We start from the raw sequence: 21466 nt of genomic DNA on the forward strand, positions 1-21466 counted from the left end.
ACTTAAAGCCTGCAGTGGCAGTAACAGCGGCAACGGTTCACAGTGTGCTGAACGCATGGTTATAAGATTTTAGTAGACTGACTTCCCTGCTACTCGCAGAATGGAGCTGTTATTTATTGTATGATACATTGTATCGATAAAACTGCGGTGGTAGTTGTGGAGGTCACAATTTGTGGTGATTGAAACTTACCTTTAACCATCTTGTAATCTACAAAGTTTGGCCGTTCAAAGCTGCAATCGCTGTAATCAGACAACTATTTTTTTTTATATAGGAAAATATATGCTATCTAAACACTGTCTATACAGTGCGACAAATGCAAATTTAAGCATAACTAAATTACTCTAATTGATTATCTTGAACCACTGTCATTTGTTGCAAGGCTATAAGATTTTAGTAGACCAAAAAATTTTTCTGGCTATTTCCAGAATGGTGATGTTATTTATTGCATGATACTCTGTATAGATAAAACTGCGGCTGTAGTTGTGAAGGTCACAATTTATGTTGATTGAAAATTTCTATTCAACCATTTAGTAATCCACATAACGCGGCCATTCAAGCTGAAATCCGTTTTTTTTTTTTAGCCAACTAGCTATCCTTATATAAGAAAGCATATGCTATTTAAACATTGTTCATACAGTGCGATAAATGCACATCCATGTTTCAACCTATGGCTGTTAACAGGATATCTATTTACAGTGCCTACAAGTAGTATTCAACCCCCTGCAGATTTAGCAGGTTTACACATTCGGAATTAACTTGGCAGACATTTGGACTGTAGATCAGCCTGGAAGTGTGAAATGCACTGCAGCAAAAAGGAATGTTATTTCTTTTTGTTATTTTTTTTTTTTAAATTGTGAAAAGTTTATTCAGAGGGTCATTTATTATTCAACCCCTCAAACCACCAGAATTCTGTTTGGTTCCCCTAAAGTATTAAGAAGTATTTCAGGCACAAAGAACAATGAGCTTCACATGTTTGGATTAATTATCTCTTTTTCCAGCCTTTTCTGACTAATTAAGACCCTCCCCAAACTTGTGAACAGCACTTGTGAAGCCCCACAGGTGTTGTGTCGGTGCATTACCTTCAGGGACTCCACTCAGCTGGATCTGGTCACAGGTAGGAGATCTTCTTCTTGTCGTGACGCCACTCTCAGTATTGCGGCCAGTAGGGACCGCCACTGCAGGTTGAGGGACGCCTGGGGCTGATGGTGAGTGCAGTTAGTTGGAATAGCCTCCTGAGAGTGAGGCAAGCCCCAGGGCCCTGTGTAGGTGCGTAGAACCACAAGGCGCAGAATAACTCCACACAGGCAGAATGTCTTTCAGGGTTTTTACTCACTTCAGGTGGCAGGGTGAGTAACCCGGGCGTAGCTGGGATGAACCAGGCGGGAACCAGGTATCCTTCAGGCTGACTTCTGATGGTGACTACCAACTCGCCTTCCTTAGCCCTTGGTGGTTTGGGGTGACCCCGACTTTTAGTCCCTATGGGGGTCACCCAGGGAAGTTGCTGAAGCCTCACTCCCCTTCGTTTGCCGTTTGCTTGTGGCCTGGACCAGCTCACTCCAGCTGCTTGCCTCCTGTGAGCTATGGGCCCTAACTGTGGCTACGTGGCTGCGGCTTTTGTGGTGTTGTGGTGTGGGCTTTGAGGGCCCCACACCGGCAGGTTTAGCAGGGAAAGGTGGATCTATCCCCACTCCGGGATCTGCCGCCCGTTTGGGCCTGGTTCTCCCTAGCAGTCTTCTTACTTCCCACTCTGTGCTCTCTCTCTAGCTGGAGATGGGTTTCGGATAGCCCTCCTAGGTGACCGTTCTCCCCCGTCGGTAGCCACTGCGCGGACGCTGTCAGACTACAGCAGCCCAGGGGAAGGGGTCAGCTCTCCTCGGAGCTCCCTGGACTCTGCTCTGAACCGGCTCACATCTGGGACCTTCACTGCTGCTGCTCCTGTCAGAGCTTCACTTTCCTGCTCCTCACTCCTCCACACTCTGCTGCAGACTGTTTACTCCTCCTTCTCTTTTCCCTTTTGTGCCTGCCTACGCCACCTAGCAACCAGACTCTCTTACCACACCCCTTGAGAGGAGATGGAGGCTTTTGGCCCCCTCCACTATTCCAGTGGAGGTGAAGGCTTTTCCCCCCCAGGGGTCCTCTCATAGGTACATGTGTGAGACCTGATCACTATGCGCCTGTGTAGTCACACCTCGGTCAGCCTTCTGGATTACCTGTATTGTACTGTCCCCAGCATGGGTGCAGTACTCAGTGGTGCCTGACCAGGTCAGGGGCGCCACACACTCATACTTGGTCAACATGGGAAAGACAAAGGAGCATTCCAAGGCCATCAGAGACAAGATCGTGGAGGGTCACAAGGCAGGCAAGGGGTACAAAACCCTTTCCAAGGAGTTGGGCCTACCTGTCTCCACTGTTGGGAGCATCATCCGGAAGTGGAAGGTTTATGGAACTACTGTTAGCCTTCCACGGCCTGGACAGCCTTTGAAAGTTTCCACCCGTGCCGAGGCCAGGCTTGTCCAAAGAGTCAAGGCTAACCCAAGGACAACAAGGAAGGAGCTCCTGGAAGATCTCATGGCAGTGGGTACATTGGTTTCAGTCAATACCATAAGTAACGTACTCCACCGCAATGGTCTCCGTTCCAGACGAGCCCGTAAGGTACCTTTACTTTCAAAGCGTCATGTCAAGGCTCGTCTACAGTTTGCTCATGATCACTTGGAGGACTCTGAGACAGACTGGTTCAAGGTTCTCTGGTCTGATGAGACCAAGATCGAGATCTTTGGTGCCAACCACACACGTGACGTTTGGAGACTGGATGGCACTGCATACGACCCCAAGAATACCATCCCTACAGTCAAGCATGGTGGTGGCAGCATCATGCTGTGGGGCTGTTTCTCAGCCATGGGGCCTGGCCATCTGGTCCGCATTCATGGGAAGATGGATAGCACGGCCTACCTGGAGATTTTGGCCAAGAACCTCCGCTCCTCCATCAAGGATCTTAAGATGGGTCGTCATTTCATCTTCCAACAAGACAACGACCCAAAGCACACAGCCAAGAAAACCAAGGCCTGGTTCAAGAGGGAAAAAATCAAGGTGTTGCAGTGGCCTAGTCAGTCTCCTGACCTTAACCCAATTGAAAACTTGTGGAAGGAGCTCAAGATTAAAGTCCACATGAGACACCCAAAGAACCTAGATAACTTGGAGAAGATCTGCATGGAGGAGTGGGCCAAGATAACTCCAGAGACCTGTGCCGGCCTGATCAGGTCTTATAAAAGACGATTATTAGCTGTAATTGCAAAAAAGGGTTATTCCACAAAATATTAAACCTGGGGGTTGAATAATAATTGACCCACACTTTTATGTTGAAAAGTTATTAAAATTTAACTGAGGAACATAACTTGTTGGTTTGTAAGATTTATGCATCTGTTAATAAATCCTCTCTTCTTTGAAGTTTGCAGGCTCTAACTTATTTGCATCTTATCAAACCTGCTAAATCTGCAGGGGGTTGAAGACTACTTGTAGGCACTGTATAACCCAGCACAGTATAAACGATATGTACATTCATGATTTATATCTCTATATTTTTGTATTTGAAGGAATCTTATGAAATTATAATATGTATCTGAAATTCATCCAATAATTCTAATCAAGCGCTATCATCCCACACACCTTTGTGTGTCAACATTATGTAACACTGCATGTCTTAACGTGTTCTGTATATGTCATGTAAATTTTCACCTTTTTTTGCACTTAATCATAATAATAATAAAAAAATGTATCATACTAGTGATGAGCGAGCATGCTTGTCACTACTCGGTACTCGCACGAGTATCGCTGTACTCGGGCTGCTCGGCGGGGACCGAGTAATCTCGCGATACTCGTGCTGTACTCGTGGTCTTCATTTCTGCATGTTGGCGCTCTTTTGAGAGCCAGCCCTCATGCAGGGATTGGCTGGCAGACCACTGCAATGCCACAGCCCTGTTAGTTGTGGAATTGCAGTGATTGGCCGGCCTGCACAGCGTGACCGAGCCTTTATATCGGCCGGCGCGCTGTGCTCTGCTCACAGCTATTCAGACAGTCAGTGTAGGGAGAGTGTCGCTGATTCAGGGAAAGCTTTGCGGCCCTTTATAGCTTTTTCAGTTGCAGGGCTGCAAACAGTGTGACCAAAAGTCCTTCTCAGGACTATTCTAGTTGTATACAGGCAGGCAGGGTATAGCCAGGTCGGAGTACAGTAGCAGAGTCCTTCTCAGGACTATTGTTGCTATATACAGGCAGGGTATAGCCAGGTCTGAATACAGGCTAGTGACCAAAAGAGTCCTTGTCAGGACTATTGTACCAGTATACAGGCAGGCAGGGTAGTGGTGACCATATACCAGCCTTCATCATATCTGGGGCTGGTGTACACAGTGTAAAACAGTCCAGATAGTGTCTGACTTGTCTGTAATTGTCGCTCCCCAAAAAAACCTGTTAGGTTATTATTGCGTCCGTGCTTGGTTTTTAAAACCGCACGTGTGTGCCTGTTGGTGGCAGCGTACAGGTGCACTTGTGTGCAATTTCCACACACTTTGATATAACGCACAAGTAGTGAATATACACGTCAGCAGTGCACAGCATTGCAAAATGCGCAAGGGCATTGGCAAGGAACAAGGAAGTGGACGTGATGGTGGTGCAGGCAGAGGCCGAGGTCGTGGGCAAGCTCTAATTTCGCCACAACAAAGGGCCACATCTAGTCGCTCGCACGTCCTGTCCCAAATTCTTGGGGACCGCAGCAGTACACCGCTCTTGAACCAAGACCAGTGTCAACAGGTTGTTAGTTGGATAGCAGATAATGCTTCCAGTCAGATTGGCACCACCACAAACACTCTGTCTTCCACACGGTCAAGTGTCAGTAGCCGTGATACTGCACCGCACATTTCTGAACCTGATCCTCCTTCCTACCACCAGGCTGAGTACACGTCCTCCTCGGACATTAATGATCCCACACTTGGACACTCGGAAGAGCTGTTCACGTTTCCATTCACACATTCTGGCCTCTCGCCAGCTCATATTGAAGTGGGTCATGAGGAGATCGTCTGTACAGATGGCCAAATATTTGAGCAGCCACGTTCTCACGAAGTTGGCAACGTGTCTCAACAAGTGGTGGACGATGATGAGACACAATTGTCAGCAAGTCAGGAGGAGGAGCAGGGTGCGGAAGAGGAAGACGACGTGGTGGATGATCCAGTAACTGACCCAACCTGGCAGGAGGATATGCAGAGCGAGGACAGCAGTGCACAGGGGGAGGGAGGCGTAGCATCACAACAGGCAGTAAGAAGCAGGGTGGTGGCCCCAGGCAGAAGTCAGGCAACCGTTCCCCGGAACAACACGACGACACAAGGTGCCTGTACAAATGTTAGGTCTTCCCGAGTCTGGCAGTTTTTTAAGTTGGATCCAGATGATTCAAAAAAGGCCATTTGCAACACCTGCCGTGCCAGCATCAGCAGGGGTACCAAAACTAGCAGCCTGACCACCACCAGCATGATCAGGCACATGTCAGCCAAGCACCCGACTTTGTGGGAAGTACAACAGAGTCGAGGAGCAGTGCTTGCTGATGTCACTGCTACGTCTTCGCTGGTTGTGCATGCGAGCCAATCCTCTGTCCATGCTGCCTGCGAACAAGCCTCCTCCACTCCTGCACCTGCAGTTGCCTACGCAGAAAGAACACCATCATCAAGCACGTCCTTGTCCCAGCGCAGCGTTCAGTTATCCATTCAGCAAACCTTTGAACGCAGGCGCAAATACACTGCCAACACCCCACATGCCACAGTTCTAAATGCTAACATTTCGCGACTGCTTGCGCTGGAAATGTTGCCTTTTAGGCTGGTGGAGACTGAAGCATTCCGTGACCTGATGGCGGCAGCTGTCCCACGTTACTCGGTCCCCAGCCGCCACTATTTCTCCCGGTGTGCCGTCCCCGCGTTGCATAACCACGTGTCACAAAACATCACACGTGCCCTGAACAACGCTGTTTCACCCAAGGTCCACCTAACCACAGACACGTGGACAAGTGCTTGTGGGCAAGGCCGCTACATCTCGTTGACGGCACACTGGGTTAATATTGTGGAAGCTGGGACCCAGTCTGAGCGAGGGACGGAACACGTCCTTCCCACACCAAGGTTTGCAGGCCCTACCTCAGTCAGTGTTTCACCCACACTCTACAGCTCCGGAATGTCATGCTCTTCAGCCTCCTCCTCCTCCTGCGCATCCTCATCCACTGTGCCCTCCACACCAGTCACAAGCTGGAAGCACTGCAGCACTGCCTCGGCGAAGCGGCAACAGGCTGTGCTGAAGCTAATCTGCATAGGTGACAAACCCCACAATGCAGAAGAGCTGTGGACAGCTCTGAAACAGCAGGCAGATCACTGGCTCACACCTCTGAACCTAAAGCCAGGAAAGGTCGTGTGTGACAATGGCCGGAACCTGGTGGCGGCTTTGAGGCGAGGCCAGCTGACACATGTTCCATGCGTGGCCCATGTGCTCAACCTCGTGGTTCAGCGGTTTATAAAGTCATACCCAGAGCTGTCTGATCTACTGGTAAAAGTTCGCCGCCTGTCTGCACATTTTCGAAAGTCACCTACTGCTTCAGCCGGCCTTGCCGGCTTTCAGCGCCGTTTGCATCTTCCGGCTCACAGACTGGTGTGTGATGTCCCCACGCGTTGGAATTCAACTCTGCACATGTTGGTCAGGATATGTGAGCAGAAGAGGGCAGTTGTTGAGTACCTGCATCACCTAAGCCGTCGGGAAATGGGTCAAACTCCACACATAACACCTGAGGAGTGGAGATGGATGTCAGACCTATGTACCATCCTCCAAAACTTTGAGGACTCCACCAAGATGGTGAGTGGTGATGACGCCATTATTAGCGTCACCATACCGCTACTCTGCCTTCTAAAACGGTCTCTGCTGAAAAACAAACATGATGCATTGCAGGCGGAGCGCGATGAGTTGCAGCAAGAAACAGTAGTGGGTGTGGGTGATAACACACAGCCCAGCCTCGTCTCATCACAACGTGCAGTGGAGGACTATGACGAGGAGGAGGATGAAGACATGGAGCAACTCTCCGGCCAAATTGAGGATATGACATGCACACCAGTCATATCCTCGGTTCAGCGTGGCTGGCCAGAGGACAGGGTAGATGAGGAGGAGGAGGAGGAGGAGGACAGCATGTTCAGTCATCTTGTTGGTCAGGCTACTGAAGTCCTGGCTGTTAAGAGTCTGGCGCACATGGCTGACTTTATGGTAAGCTGCCTGTCTCGTGACCCTCGCGTTAAGAACATCTTGGCCGACAATCATTACTGGTTGGTAACACTGTTAGACCCACGCTACAAGGAGAACTTTTTGTCTCTTATTCCCGTGGAGGAGAGGTCAACCAAAATGCAGCAGTTTCGGAAGGCCATACTCACGGAAGTAGGCAAAGCATTCCCCTCACAAAACGCTAGCGGCATAGGTCATGAATCAGTGGACAACCGAGGCGTACAGCCGAGAGAGGCACAAGTCCAATCCGCCAGAGGTAGGGGAACAGTCTTTAAGATGTGGGACAGTTTTCTCAGCCCCTCACGTACCACAGCCCCTGAGGTGCGGGGTAGTGCCACAAGAAATCCTAAGTTTGCCCAGATGCTGAAGGAGTACCTTGCAGATCGAACAACAGTACTCCGACATTCCTCTGTGCCTTACAATTATTGGGTATCCAAGCTGGACACGTGGCATGAATTGGCTCTCTACGCCTTGGAAGTCCTGGCCTGCCCTGCTGCTAGCGTTTTGTCAGAGCGTGTTTTTAGTGCCGCAGGTGGAATCATTACAGATAAACGCACCCGCCTGTCAACTGAAAATGCTGACAGGCTGACTCTGATCAAGATGAACAAGGGTTGGATTGGGCCAGACTTCACCACACCACCAGCAAATGAGAGCGGAATTTAAAGTTTGCCATGTACCTCCACTCACCCATGGGTACACACTTCTGGACTTTGGATAATCGCTGGACTCCTCCTCCTTCTCCTCATGCGCCACCATGATGATGACCGTTACAAATTGCAATACTTAGGCCTTTGTTTCAGGTATACCGCCAGTGGTAAATGTTTTCGCCCATTCTTTGCAGAATGGACATTACAACGACAGGAGACCCGCTCCTTTGCAATGGGAACAATGTTTTGAGGCCCTCATGCACGTTTCTACCCAGGGACAACGTGGAGCCTCCCAATTTTTGGCTGCCCTGCCTAAGGGCTATACTATAATACACCCACTTCCTTAAAATGGACACTTAAGGTTTTGAGGCCCTCATGCACGTCTCTACCCAGGGACAACGTGGAGCCTCCCAATTTTTGGCTGCCCTGCCTAAGGGCTATACTATAATACACCCACTTCCTTAAAATGGACACTTAAGGTTTTGAGGCCCTCATGCACGTCTCTACCCAGGGACAACGTGGAGCCTCCCAATTTTTGGCTGCCCTGCCTAAGGGCTATACTATAATACACCCACTTCCTTAAAATGGACACTTAAGGTTTTGAGGCCCTCATGCACGTCTCTACCCAGGGACAACGTGGAGCCTCCCAATTTTTGGCTGCCCTGCCTAAGGGCTATACTATAATACACCCACTTCCTTAAAATGGACACTTAATGTTTTGAGGCCCTCATGCACGTCTCTACCCAGGGACAACGTGGAGCCTCCCAATTTTTGGCTGCCCTGCCTAAGGGCTATACTATAATACACCCACTTCCTTAAAATGGACACTTAATGTTTTGAGGCCCTCATGCACGTCTCTACCCAGGGACAATGTGGAGCCTCCCAATTTTTGGCTGCCCTGGCAAAGGGCTATACTGAAATAGACCCACTTCCTTACAATGGGCACTTCAGGTTTACAGGCCATCATGCACGTCTCTACCCAGGGACAACGTGGAGCCTCCCAATTTTTGGCTGCCCTGGCAAAGGGCTATACTGAAATAGACCCACTTCCTTACAATGGGCACTTCAGGTTTACAGGCCATCATGCACGTCTCTATCCAGGGACAATGTGGAGTCTCCCAATTTTTGGCTGCCCTGCCTAAGGGCTATACTACAATAGACCCACTTCCTTCCAATGGGCACTTCAGGTTTACAGGCCATCATGCACGTCTCTATCCAGGGACAATGTGGAGCCTCCCAATTTTTGGCTGCCCTGGCAAAGGGCTATACTGAAATAGACCCAATTCCTTACAATGGGCACTTCAGGTTTAAAGGCCCTCATGCACGTCTCTACCCAGGGACAACGTGGAGCCTCCCAATTTTTGGCTGCCCTGCCTAAGGGCTATACTACAATAGACCCACTTCCTTCCAATGGGCACTTCAGGTTTACAGGCCCTCATGCACGTCTGTATGCAGGGGCATTGGTGAACCTCACAATTTTGGACTGCCCTGGCAAAGGAAAATACTACAAAGACTCACTTCCTCAAAATGGGCACATTAGACTCAAGAGGCCTTCATGTACGTCTCTTCTCAGGGACATCGGAGTGCCACACAATGTTTTCACGTAAAATCTTTCATGTATTAATCTCAAAAAGTAACATACACCAGCTCTATCTCACTATTGGGTATGTGTCCTTAACATTTCCGCCATGAAAAATCATTTTGGGGTCATTTTGGAAGGTTTTCTGGTGAGTCCGTAAAAATGGCGTAAAACGCGGACAAAATTGTTCACAGCTGTGACTTTTCAGTGATAAATGCTTCAAGGGGTCTTCCCCATGCTGTTGCCATGTCATTTGAGCACTCTTCTGAGACTTTTGTGACATTTTTAGGGTTTCTCCATGCTGCCGGGGGGTCATTTCACAAAAATACTCGGGTCTCCCATAGGATAACATTGGGCTCGTTGCTCGGCCCGAGTACACGAGTATCTTGGGAGGCTCGGCCCGAGCTTCGAGCACCCGAGCTTTTTAGTACTCGCTCATCACTATATCATACAAATGTGAAACTACTCCTAGTCTCTTGTTTAAATATGGGGCCAGTCTGTAGCCTCTCTGTAGACTCTGGTACGTGGTCAGTTTCTTTGAGGTGTTGATGTCGGTCCTCCAGTCATTGACATACCTCTCCTGGCCCTCGTCTACCATCTTCCTGATTCTGATTTTTGTCAGGCTGGTGTGATTGGTCATTTTGTCCAGTTGGGTTTGGGAGAGCTGTGCCAAGGGTCCTGGTTCATCTGGACCACGTATATATATCAGAGCTTTGTGGTGATGGGAGCTTGGATTGCTACTCTGTAGATGAGCCTGAAATGATAGTGACCTCTTCAGAGCTGCTAGGTTTAGAGGGAATCTGCCCAGCTCGGCTCGACAGTCACTGTTGTACGTGCTTCGATGGACCTGGAGAAGGTGCTTACAGAATTCCAGGTGGAATATTTCTGTTGGGCTGGAATCCCACCTTGATCAATCTGGGCAAGTGTGAGGGCCCCAGACTTTGCTACCGTACAGGAGTATTGGGGAGATGATGGAATCGAAGATTTTTAGCCAGACCCTCACTGGAGGCTTCAGATGGTAGAGTTTCCTTCAGATGGCATAGAAGGTCTTGGAGACCTTGTTTTTCGGGATCTCTATGGCTTGTTTGAAGCTCCCTGACTGGTGAATTTCCAGGCCCAAATATGTGTATTTGTCTGTTCCTGTAAGAGTGCAGTTGTTTAGGACAAATGGTGGATGCTGGTCAAATCTCCTTTTTCTCTTCTGGAACACCATGATGTTGGTTTTCTTTAGGTTGATCGGTAGTGCCCATGTGGAGCTGAATTTCTCCAAGATTTGTAGGTTGTCTTGGAGGCCTTTCTCGGTTGGTGACAGCAGCAGTAAGTCATCTGCATAGAGCAAGAATTTCACCTGGGCGTCATGGAGTGTGAGACCTGGAACAGGTGAAGATTCCAGAGCAGTAGCCAGCTCATTGAAGTAGATATTGAAGAGCGTTGGACTTAGGCTGCAGCCCTGTCTGACTCCTCGGCTCTGATGGTAATAGGCTGTTCTTCTACCGTTCACACTCACACTGCAGAGGTTCTCGGTGTAGGAGCTTTTGATGACATCGTAGTTCTTTCCTTCTATTCCGCTCTCCAGCAATTTCAAGCCTGAGTGCCACACTGAGTCAAAGGCCTTTTTAAAGTCTACAAAGCAGGCGCATATCTTCCCATGCTTTGTATTGTGGATGTGGCTCTGAATGAGATTGTGCAGGGTGTAGATGTCGTCCGTGGTGCGGTAGTTTGGCATGAACCCTGCTTGGCTTTTGCTCAGGACATTGTGCTCGGTAAGGAAACTGAGGATCCTTTTGTTTAGGATGCTGTTGAACAGTTTTCCCAAGTTACTGCTGACACATATGCCTCTGTAGTTGGCAGGGTCATACCTGTCCCCACTCTTGTGGATCGGTGTAATGAGTCCTTGGTTCCAGGTACGAGGGAAGTAACCAGAACTCAGCACAATGTTGAACAGTTTAACCATTGCAGCTTGAATTTCTGGTGGGCTATACTTCAGCATCTGTTGGGGAATTCCATCCAGACCACTAATTTGTAACACTTTATGGAAGTGTTTTTCTCTGCAACTTCCTGTAATGTAATTGGTGTGTCCAGTGGGTTTTGGAATTTTTTTATTTTCTCCTCCATTGCCTTTAGTTTTGATGTTATGTTTTCCTGCTCTTTGCTTAGTCCTTCTTTTGAGATGTCTTTGTAGAGGTCTCTGAAGTACTGGAGCCAGATGTTGCCATTTTGGATATGGGTGTCATTCTTTTTCTTGCTCTTCGTATCCATGTGGTTCTATATTTCCCAGAAGGATTTGTCTTTGAGGGCGTCTTGGATTAGGCTAAGTTTTGTAGAGATGTAGCTCTGCTTCTTCCTCCTGAGGATTGTTTTGTACTGCCTTTGTATGGTGTCATAGTGTCACATCCCCTCCGGAGTCCGCTCCTGCGACTTCTGCTCTGATCGCCAGACGACGCCATGTTCCCACCATGGATAGTGCTGGTGATGGTAGAGGAGTCAGTGCCCGTGGCTCTGCGGAGCACAGGCTCCGCTCATCCCCTAGGCTGGGTTTCCCTGGAACCTGCAGTACCACTGGCTGACTGTAGGTGGCGTGTGTCTTCCAGCTAAGATGCCAACAGTCACTTGCAGCCAATGGGAAGACACCACACCCGTCTTATTCCCCCTCCTGTCACATGACCACTGCCAGAGATAGTTCTGTACTCCTAGCTCATGTGCTGTTTGTATTTTGATTCCTGTGTGCTGACCTTTGCTTGTTGTTTAACTACCCTCCTGCCTGTCGTTTTTGTACCTTGCTGCCATTTCCGGATTTGACTTCTGCTTTGTCTCCTCAATACGCCCTTGTCTGCTGATTCTGTTCCTGTTTTGCATCTCTTGGTTTTTGACCCTGCCTGACGACCACGGACTACAGCCTACCACAGGTAGTGATCTCTGGGGCTCTGTGTAATTCCAAATCCCTGTATAGGGGTTAAAGGGTTGCAGAGTTCTTGGGGTCCTGCTTTGTGAGCGGCTTTTCTCTAGACTCCCCTTACTGCCAGTCTGAGTCTGTGGCTCCAATCAAGCATTACACATAGGCTTCCCTCAGGTCTGGGTTGTTAGGGTCTATCTATCCATTATCTATCCATTTATCTATCCATCCATCTATCTATCCATTATCTATCTACCTATCTATCCATCTATCCATCTATCTATCTACCTATCCATTATCTATCTATCAATTATCTATCTATCCATTTATCTATCCATCCATCTATCCATCCATCCATCCATGTATCCATCCATCTTTTCATCCATCTCTCCATCCATCTATCCATCCATATATCTATCGATTATCTATCTACCTATCTATCCATCTATCCATTATCTATCTATCCTTTTATCTATCCATCTATCTATTTATCTATCTATCCATCCATCTATCCATCCATCCATCTATCCATCCATCCATCTATCTACTTATCCATTATCTATCTACCTATCTATCCATCTATCCATTATCTATCTATCCATTTATCTATCCATCCATCTATCTATCTATCCATCCATCCATCCATCTATCCATCTTTCAAATGAAATCAATTCAAATCAAATAAGCTTTACTGGCAGGACCAAATACAAATTAGTTTTGCCAAATGAAGTGTACATTAGTGACTGGGACTGTGGGGATGGTGGGTGAGGACTGTAGGAAGGATGGATTGGGCACATCCAGGGTGGGGACTGTGGGGGCACACCTAGGGTGGGAGCTAATGAAGTCCATGGCTTATGATGGGGCATATCCAGGGTGGGGACTGTTGTAAGGGTGGATGGGGCACATCCATGGTGTGGACTGAGGGGCCACATCGGGGATGGGGGGCTATGGAAGTCCATGGCTTACATAGTTCTCTTTCTCAAAGTCTATGACATTTGCTCACATACCATGCTGCTATCTCCACTGCGCTCTCTTCTTCCCCCAGCACGATATATATTTTCTCTTCCTCCTTCATGGAGCGGAAATCCGGGAAGAGATGGGAGAGTCTCCTGAAGTGAGTGTCCCTCACTGCTGAGTACTTGGTACAGTGTAGCAGGAAGTGGGTTTCATCCTCCAGGGCCTCCAGGTCACAGTGTTGGCCCAGTCTGTCCTCCCTGGGCTTGTAGCTCTGCTTGTGTTGGCCGGATTCAATGGCTAGACTGTGGGCACTGAGTCTATATCGGCTCAGGGTTCTGCGGTCTCCGGGGTCTGGGAGTTTTTCAAGATATGGGGCCAGTCTAAAGTCTCTCTGTAGACTCTGGTACGTGGTCAGTTCTTGTGAGGTGTTGATGTCGGTCCCCCAGTCACTGACATACCTCTCCTTGCCCTCCTCTACCATCTTCCTGATTCTGGTTTTTGTCAGGCTGGTGTGATTGGTCATTTTTTCCAGTTGGATTTGAGAGAGCTGTGCCAGGGGTCCTGGTTCATCTGGACCTGTGGTGATGAGAGCTTGGATTGCTACTCTGTAGATGAGCCTGAAATGATAGTGTCTTCTTCAGAGCTGCTAGGTGTAGAAGGAATATGCCCAGCTTGGCTCGACAGTGACTGTTGGAAGTTCTTCGATGGACCTGGAGAAGGTGCTTACAGAATTCCAGGTGAAATATTTCTGTTGGGCTGCAATCCCACCTTGACCAATCTGGGTAAGTGTGAGGGCCTGTTACGGGGGGCTGTCTGATAATAACCTAAAGGAGTATCAGACAGTCAGGGTCCACCGTGCAAAGACTCTGCTGCAGACTATGGCAGAGTGCAATACCTCTGTTAACTCACAGAAGGATATAATAAGTAAGTAAAGCAATTCCTCCCTTACTTGGAGGGTGTGTGGAATGATCTCTGTTAATAATCACAGAGACAAAGGCAATGTGTGCGAAATGGCACCTACCTAGGTCCGCTCTTCTAGTGGTGCAAAAGAGACGAACAGCAGCGTAAGCCGCACAAAGCTCCTACCTTCGTTCGCTCCACTAGTGTGCGAGGACACGAACCACTGGATATGGCACCTGCCTAGGTCCGCTCTTCTAGTGGTGCAAAAGAGACGAACAGCAGCGTAAGCCGCACAAAGCTCCTACCTCTGTTCGCTCCCCTAGTGTGCGAGGATACGAACAACTGCCAGACGCAGTACAAGGAACGTTACCCTAGCGGCAACGTCCACCTACGAGTCGAACCACAAGGCCCAGCCAGACCATGTGCCTCAGGCACCTGCCTATGTCCGCTCCCCTAAGAGGTAAGGATACGGACAGCAGCCGAAGCTGTAAGGTATAAGAACGCTACCCTGCCGGTAGCGCTCACCTAGCATAGACAGAGGAATGCCTAGAGGAACGCGCACAGAGCGTCTACTCTTATGCATGAACCAAGAGGACTGAGCGCCATGCGGCGTGTGTCAGGGTCTTATATAGACTCTGTGCCTCATCCAAGATGGAGGACACCAGAGCCAATCCGCTGCCAGAACGACAGGAGTGACATCATGCTGGCCTATCACTGAGCAAGGCATCACAAGCACATGACCAGCGACCAATCGGCATAGAAGGTGTCAGAGACATGTGACCTCGTGTCAGCGATGATGTCACCCGCACATGTGCAATGGCTCCAAGATAGGACTTAGGGGCACTTTGCACACTACGACATCGCAGGCCGATGCTGCGATGTCTAGTGCGATAGTGCCCGCCCCCGTCGCAGCAGCGATATGTGGTGATAGCTGGCGTAGCGAAAGTTATCGCTACGCCAGCTTCACACACACACTCACCTGCCGTGCGACGTCCCTGTGGCCGGCGACCCGCCTCCTTGTTAAGGGGGCGGGTCGTGCGGCGTCACTGCGACGTCACACGGCAGGCGGCCAATCAGAGCGGAGGGGCGGAGATGAGCAGGATGTAAACATCCTGCCCACCTCCTTCCTTCCGCATATCCTACGGAAGCCGCAGTGAGGCCGGTAGGAGACGTTCCTCGCTCCTGCGACTTCACACACAGCGATGTGTGCTGCCGCAGGAGCGAGGAACAACATCGGACCGTCGCGTCAGCGTAATCATGGATTACGCCGACGCTGCACCGATGATACGATTACGACGCTTTTGCGCTCGTTAATCGTATCATCCAGCCTTTACACACTGCGATGTCGCATGCGATGCTGGAAGTGCGTCATTTTTAATTTGACCCCACCGACATCGCACCTGCGATGTCGCAGTGTGCAAAGTGCCCCTTAGTCTCTGGCGCTCGCACATGTGCAGTAGCAAGAAATCTGGACTTAGTCTCCAGTGCTCGCACATGTGCAGTAGCAAGAAATCTGGACATAGTCTCCAGTGCTCGCAGCAACCGTAACAGGGCCCCTATCCCTCCATTTATCTATCCCTCCATCTATCTATCCCTCCATCTATCTATCTTTCCCTCCATCTATCTATCTTTCCCTCCATCTATCTATCTATCTATTCATTATCTATCTATCCATCCATCTATTTATCTATCTATCCGTCCATCCATCCATCCTTCTATACATCCATCTATCCATTCATTCATCCATCTATCTATCTTTCCATCCATCTTTCCATCCCTTACCTATCTATCTATCCATTATCTATCTACCTATCTATCTACCTATCTATCATCTATCTATTATCTATCAAGCTATCCATTATCTATCTACCTATCTATCCATTATCTATCTATCCATTATCTATCCATCTATCCATTCATTATCTATCTATTCATTATCAATCTTTCCATCCATCTATCTATTCCTCTATCTATCCCTCTATCTATTTATCTATCTATCCATTAACTATCTATCTATAGATAGATAGAGAGATAGATAGATAATGGATAGATAGCTGGATAGATAATGGATAGATAGATAGAGGGATAGATTGATGGATCGATAGATAGATAGAGGGATAGATAGAGAGATGATAGATAGAGGAATAGATAGAGGGATAGATAGAGAGATGATAGATAGATAGAGGCATAGATAGATAGATGGATAGATATATAGAAAGATGGATTAATAGATAGATAGCTAGATAGATAGATATTGGATAGATAGTTGGATAGATGGATAGCTAGATACAGTGATAAGGGTACTTTACACGCTGCGATATTGGTACCGATATCGCTAGCGAGCGTACCTGCCCCCGTCGGTTGTGCGACACGGGCAAATCGCTTCCTGTGGCGCACAACATCGCTTACACCCGTCACACTACTTACCTGCCTAGCGACGTCACTGTGACCGGCAAACCGCCTCCTTTCTAAGGGGGCGGTTCGTTCGGCATCATAGCGACATCACTAAGTGGCCACCCAATAGCAGAGGAGGGGCGGAGATGAGCGGGCCAAACATCCCGCCCACCTCCTTCCTTCTTCATTGCCGGCGGGACGCAGGTAAGGAGATGTTCCTCGTTCCTGCGGTGTCACACATAGCGATGTGTGCTGCCACAAGAACGACAAACAACCTCGCTACTCACCTGTCAACGATTTTTTGTGTTGGAGCGACCTCTCCAATACCAACGATTTTTACCTCTTGCGATCGTTTTAGGTCGCTCAGAGGTGTTACATGCTGCGATATTGCTAACGGCGCCGGATGTGTGTCACAAACACTGTGACCCCGACGATACATCGTTTGCGATGTCGCAGCATGTAAAGCACCCTATAGATAGATAATAGATGGATGGATGGATAGATAGATAATGGATAGATAGATAGATGGATAGACAGAGGGATAGATGGATGGATGGGTAGATGATAGATAGATGGATAGATAGATAGATAGAGGGATAGATAGAGAAATAGATAGATAGATAGCTAGATAGCTAGATAGCTAGATAAATAAAAAAGATAGATGGATAGATAGATAGAAAGGCAGAGCGATGTCAAACACATATATTATGTCCCACCTCCCTGCATATTCAAAGCTGGCACTCTTTAGTGACTTTCATGTGGCACTAAAGGGTGCCTAGCCTTATAATTAGTCAAAAAAATAAATAATTTAAAAAAAAGCGACGTGGGGACCCCTTATTTTTGATAGCCAGCTAGGGTAAAGCAGATGGATGCAGCCTGTAGACCACAGCTGGCAGCTTTACCTTGGTTGGGGATCCAATTTGGAGGTCCCCAGGCTCCTTTTTATAATTATTTATAAATAAATAATGAACCAATTTGGGGGGAATCCCATTTTCTTTTACCAGCCAAGGTAAAGAGGACAGCTGGTGTCTTGTATTCTCAGGGTGGGAAGGTCCATAGTTATTAGACTTTCCCAGCCTAAAAATAGCAGGCCGCAGCTGCCCCAGAAGTGGCGCATCCATTAGAAGCGCCAATCCTGGCGCTTCGCCCCAGCTCATCCAATTCCCTGGTGCGGTGGCAAACGGGGTAATAAATGGGGTTGATGCCAGATGTGTAATGTCACCTGACATCAAGCCCAGCAGTTGATGATGTCATGGTGTCTATCAGATACCCGACATCACCAACTGTCAGTAATAAAAGTAGAAAAGAAAAATAGACGACAAAAGAAAAAAAAATATTTGAAAAAACACTCCCCAAAACATTCCGTCTTTCACCAATTTATTGTTAAGAAAAAAAATCCCTTGTAATCCATTTTGGAAGTCCCACGACGACTCTGGACCTTTTAGAATATGGTGGGCATGCTCAGGGAACATGTCCCCCATTTTCTAGGAGTGCAGACCCTCCATGTCAGGAGTGTGGGTTCAAACAATCTGCACCACCCTCCCCAGGTCACAGCAGCAGAGTGCGTGCAGCCAGCACAGCTCCACAGCCATTCTCACTGAACACAGGAAGCTGAGCTGACAGCTGCGTTTTGCGCATGCACATATCATGTATTGTGAAGGAGGAGGGACGCGGGGAGTAAGTGCTGCAAAAAGGTAAAAACACAGGGGAAACACCGGAAAACACCGGGGGTTATGGGGGGTAACTTAGCTGGACCCAGGGAGGAGTTTTCTGTCGCATGTGTCATGGCACATGCGACAGAAATCAGAGGAAGAGGGTGAATGCGGGCGGCATGTTAGTGTGCGTCCTCTCATCTTGGATGAATCGGGAGGGGGCAGAAATGCAGTGAGGCACCTTCTACAGCCTGTGCCCAAACTGTTTCTGCCATTTACCATCCATTTCTGCCTCTTCCTCAGTCACCACAGCTCACTGACGGGTCCAACATGAAATTATTCTGGTTTCCCCTAGACTTGCATTGGGGGTCGAATATTCGCGAATACTCAAATAGCTGCGAGGTATTCATCGGATATCCGTCGAAGCGAATAATAGGGTATTCGATCATCCCTAGTGCCTTCCTATGGGCTTTTTGTTATCATGTTCATTGTTTGAATCTATTAGTTTTTCTCTGCAATGGGTGGTAAGGGATGTTTCCATTTGGCTCCCGTTGGAAAAGGTGTTGTCCCTTATGCGTGAGGTGGCTCGGGCACTGAAGTTTAAGAAGCTCACCTTGCGAGAGGTTCAATTCTTACTTGGGAAGCTTAATTTCACATGCCGTGTCAGGTGTTTTCTCATCATTTAGCCAGTGTTACGTCCGGCGTGTTGGCGCCGTACCATTATGTTCATCTGTTGGCGGAGGTTAAGGCGGACTTGGAGGTAGGGGGACTTTTTTGGAGGAGTACAATGGGCTGTCATTGTTGATGAAGCCCCAGGTTGATAATTCAGAGTTGGATTTGTTCACGGATGCATCTGGGGGGTTATGGCTTTGGTGCCAATTTTGGAGGGGAGTGTGTTGTGAATGTTATCTGTGTGGGTGCTGTTTTGGAGCTCCCTCTGGTGGCCAGGAATTTTAGTGAAGCTGAGTCTGTGAGACAGGTGTCAGTATTAATTGGGAATTAAGGTAGTCCTATTGCAGACAAGCCTGGTGTATATAGGAGAGCACTTTTTGCCTTGCTGGTGCCGGATATAGTTGAATTTTCCTCAGTCTTTGAACCTGGCTTAGAGTTCTGTCTTCCCTGTCTTCCTGTGCAAGACCTCTGCAGATAAGTTTGCAAGCTTTTGCTTCGCTTCCTGGTTTACACCTTAGGATGTTTGTTTTTCTTTTTGTTTTGTTTGGAATCTGTTTTCATGCAGGTGAAGATTTGCTTTTCTGGTTTGGAGAGCATGGGGGTTCCCCCTTTGCTAGATCCTCTGCAAGAAAAGGGAGATTCTCCCTGTCAAACTTGATTATTTGCACTTGTGTATTTTTGTGGGGGTTTTTGTATTTTGTTTCTCTCATTATTTACAAGAGTACCTGATATAGTGGGGGTGAGGACGTGTGACCTCCAGGGCCATTTTTACTATCACAAGATTGGTATATTTCTGCAGGGTTTGTACTGACCGCAATCAGTTTCCTTTTCTTTCCTTTGTATCTAGTTAGTCGGGCCTCACCTTTGCTAAATCTATTTTTCCTATCTGTGTATCGTGTTTTCCTACATCACCATAATTTTTATATGTCGGGGGCTAGCTATTCCTTTGGGGACTTCTCTGAGGCAAGGTAGATTTCCTCATTTCTATCTGTGAGGTGTAGCTAGTTTCTCCGGCTGTGACGTGGCATCTAGGTGTTTATGAATGATCCATGGTTACTTCTAGTGTGGTCTGATAGTTAGGGGGATTACGGTCAGCTCAGGTTCCAACTACTCTTGTTTTTCCTGATGTTTTTGTACTAAAGGGATTTTTTTGTAATCTTCCATGGTTACCGGATAATAACTGTATCACCGGCTTACAAAAAAGGTACTCAAAAGAAGGGAAAATATTTTTGTTATCTCTATATATTTTTACTCTTATTCTTTGGGTTCCGTGGAAGATTTTCTGTTGACATGGATACTAAACAGTTGGTTGAGCGTATTGGGGATCTCTCCTCTGAGTTTCAGGCAATATCAGCTTATCTTAGACAGAGTCCTGTTTTAGAACCTAAAATTCCTGTTCCTGAATTTTTCTCGGTGGATAGGTCTAAATTCCTGAACTTTAAAAATAATTGTAAATGGTTTTTTGCCTTAACACCTAAATCCTCAGGCAGCCCCGTGCAGCAGGTTAAGTTTGTCATCTCTTTGTTGTGTGGTGACCCGCAGGACTGGGCCTTTTCATTGGCTCCTGATGATCCAATTCTTGCACCTGTGGATTCCTTTTTTCAGGCCCTGGGATTGTTGTATGATGAACCCAATGTTATTGAAAAAGCAAAGACCTTGCTGGCTTTCATCCAAGGTCAGGATTCTGCTGAAATTTTTTGCCAGAAATTCAGAAAGGGTTTGGTCCTTACCAAATGGAATGATGATGCACCTGCGGCACTTTTTTTCGTAAGGGTCTCGTGGAGGCAGTGAAGGATGTTATGGTGGGATTTCCTTTTTCTTCTGGTTTCAATGCCTCTAAAGGCTGCTTTACACGAGTCGATATATTGTGCGATGCATCGTTGGGGTCACGGATTTTGTGACGCACTTCCGTCATTCGTAACAACATCTTCTCATGTGACAGCTCCTTGCGAGTCCAACCGATGCCTAATCGTTTGAAATTCGGCCATCGTGTACTCATCGTTTAATTCCATAAAATCGTTCAGTTTAGTCTTCATGAACGACACATTGCAAAGTGTGACACCGTGTAATCGGCCATCCTCGTAGTTGTTTGTGACATCATTAAACGTTCAGGGCGTATTTGTGGTTTTAAATAATCACGCCTAATCTAATCGGATTGGTTGTAGCAGATGCGTTTTGATTGGTTATTACTGTTATAAAATACGGAGCTGTAGTCATGATGTGTCAACATTCAGCCTTGGCGTCATGCACAGTGTTTTATAGTGCATTAGTCCTAATTTTTCTTACGTTTGTTTGTTCGCTGCCAATCGCCCCATTTTGTGACTCCTGAATGGAAAGCTTACTTGTTGATGACCTTGGAATCTCTTGATCTCTTGTGAAGTCAAGTAGATCAAAATACCACAGCCGTGGGACATAAAGATCGGCAGTCACAGCCCCTGAACGTCGTGACTCCTCGACTTTATTGAGTTCCTTTTTATATACAGT

The sequence above is a fragment of the Anomaloglossus baeobatrachus genome, chromosome 9, assembly GCF_048569485.1.
Source record: "Anomaloglossus baeobatrachus isolate aAnoBae1 chromosome 9, aAnoBae1.hap1, whole genome shotgun sequence".
In the NCBI taxonomy this organism is placed as follows: domain Eukaryota; kingdom Metazoa; phylum Chordata; class Amphibia; order Anura; family Aromobatidae; genus Anomaloglossus; species Anomaloglossus baeobatrachus.